Genomic DNA, 2,872 nt, shown 5'->3' on the forward strand with positions numbered 1-2,872 from the left:
TTGTTTTTAAGTACAGCTGTATTTTTCCTAGTGAAGAGGTTCACTTGATTTGTTGCCAATAAAGGATAATACACAGTAGATTATTAAATCCTACTCAATTACTGGAAAGCTTTTGTTGAAGAGTAGGAAATATTTTCTCACAATCATCTATTTGAGCAGTATGTTGTGAAGTGCTTTGTTCAGGAAGCTCAATGCATAATGCATGAATCTGAAAGCCAACGATATTTTGCCCGCTGAATATGCAACCCAGCCCCGGGCTTTCCTTTCAACTGTCTAGCAGGACAGAGGTACGATATCTAAATCACACCAACCTGTCAACGGCGATGGCCAGTAAGGCATTGGTAGACACATAGAGAGAGACAGTCCTGAGGTAGTTGACGGAGGCACACAACACTTTGCCATGATCCCAGGAGAGTTGCTTGACCACGTAATAATCCACCAAGAAAGGGCAGCAGACCACAGCCACTATGAAGTCGGAGATGGCCAGGTTGGCGATTAGCAGGTTGGTGAGGTTCCTGAGTTTCTTATATCGGGCCAGAGTGGCTATGAAGAGGAAGTTGCCGAAGCCGCACACCAGAATGATGCAGACGAGCACGGCTCCGATGACGATGGTGGCCACGAAGTAGGCCAGTCCCTGCGTGGTGTCCGGCATCTCCTCTAAAGGAACACCATAGTCCATGTCGTAGAAGTCAGTGTAAGTGTCGTGAACGTCCAGAACGGGCACCTGACTATGAGGGTTCACGAAGACGGCTGCCAAGTGAGTGATGTTTGCGTCCTCCATGGCAGAGAATTCAAGAGAAGCCAATTGAGCGCTGTTGATTTCTGATGGGTTTCTGGTGTCGTAAAGTTCACTAGTCTTTTTCTAGCAGTCAGTGGTCATGACCCAGGAATGTTCTTGTCTTTTGAAATGGTTTCAGATTGCATTTCCAGGAGAAGAAAGCAGGAGACAAGCCACATATTAAACACTGACATTAATGTGTGGCAAATAATATTATGTCTATCTGAGTTTAAAGAGCAGTTCACTCAAAAATGAAACGTGTTAGTGAAAAGAAGTCTTATTCTAAAGTAAATCTGTTCACAAAAGCATTTGAATGAACTCATCAACTCACTGACTCACCACAGCAGCACTAGATTAAATCATTATTTAATAACTATAATTTCTGTTTTTCACATTAAGCTATCGCATGGCTTCAGAAAACTTGCAATATAGCTTTTATAGAACTTTTATGATGCCTTTAATTTCTTGAAAGCCTCGTCTCCCCCCTCACTATAACTGTATGGAAAAAAGCGAGCAGATTATTATTCACAGTTTCATCATTTGTGTTCGAAGAAAGAAAATCATACAAAGTTTTGGAACGGCATGGGGGTGAGTGAATAATCATAGATCTTCAAAAAAATAATAAGCAGAAATAAAATTATACATCTTTGCAAAGCAAAAACCTTTGGATTGTAAAACATGCCATTTTGAAAATGTCTCTCTCTTTAAACAGTTTAAGGTCTTGCAATAAGAGACTTAGAGCGAGATTAAAAGAGTGTGATGCTTATTTCAAAGCAGAAATTTGTCATTTTACATTATTAAACATTTTGCCGTCCTGGCACCACAACAACATGTAATATCCTATAAACATTCTGCTTTAACTTAATATGAAACATGCATAAACAATGCATTAAAAAGGTATACATACTGCCTTATGATGATATATATAATTGTAATCACGGTCATTATACATTATCACTTCATAGCATATAAATGATAAATAGTATGATGCATTATAACACATGAGCTGAATGTTGATCATTATTTTGTCATGATGCACCATATGCTTTAATGCTATAATCAGAAGAGGTAGTATGATGTACGTAGCCGTTCTTACAATTTTAGTCTTCTTGAAATTAAAATCAATATTTCTGTCTGCTGCCCTTTCACTTAATTACATTAGAGCGGTTTATGCTGCAAGCTGTTCATGATAGCACTAGTAGACATCAATAATTAAATATTACACAGTTTGAGCTGTAACGGTTACAACTAAACATTTAACACTTTGTCCAACATGATGTTGAATATAAATATGACCCTGTGCCGAACGATGAAGTTTCCTCATCCCGTGTTGAGACTAAACTTACCGACTTTCAGGAGCTGAGAGACGCGTGTCATTGTGATGTTTCATCAGTCTCATCTGTGGAACTCACGAGTCCTTCACACACATCAGCATCTCTCTCCCTCTTGTGGCAAATGTGGACGTCTGCTCACTGCCGTCTCCAGTCCTCGAGCGCGGATTCCTCCCACCTGTTCGCTGTGCAGGTGTGACGCGTCTTTCGCGTAAAGCCAAGAGCCTCTGCAATACTGCAAATGAATCCTTCAGTTAAAAGCTCAGTTTGTAAGTAGGTTGCTCGTTCTCTGCCGTCTGACCTTAAAAAACTAAATGTGTTTTTTGAAGCATCTCCACTACCTTTTTGTTAGTCCTCTGCTGGGAACCGTGGACTGTCTAGTGGCCAGAGGGAATGAAGATGTTCTTCCTGGTAGTGAAGAATTGATCTGTGAATATCACCACCACACCATTCTTTCATTATGTCATTTACACTATTAGAGAGCAGCCAGCTGCTGTTTCTGGAGCCACATCAACTCCCTGGTGTTAGAGACTAATTCTATTGATACATTTTCATTGAGACGTTTGAATTGTTGTGTCTAGGAAGGTTGAGATACAAGTGAAGGCACTGATTTATTAAAAAGCCATCATAGCCAGAAGGATAAACCCTATTTTCTATTTAAATAAATAAATAAACACACATGGTTTAAGCATTTCCACACATGCTAACATAACTAAACTCAGGGGCGGATTTAGTGATTTGGGGGCCCCAGACAAAATACAGG

At 39.9% G+C, this 2,872-nt stretch overlaps 1 pseudogene; it reads right to left on the reverse strand.

Annotated features, from left to right (window-relative positions):
- Nucleotides 1-301: 301 nt before the first annotated feature.
- On the reverse strand, nucleotides 302-2,211 carry LOC107576060 (prokineticin receptor 1 pseudogene; annotated as a pseudogene).
- Nucleotides 2,212-2,872: the final 661 nt, after the last annotated feature.

Source organism: Sinocyclocheilus grahami, unplaced genomic scaffold, assembly GCF_001515645.1.
Source record: "Sinocyclocheilus grahami isolate Dianchi unplaced genomic scaffold, SAMN03320097.WGS_v1.1 scaffold3161.1, whole genome shotgun sequence".
Lineage (NCBI taxonomy): Eukaryota > Metazoa > Chordata > Actinopteri > Cypriniformes > Cyprinidae > Sinocyclocheilus > Sinocyclocheilus grahami.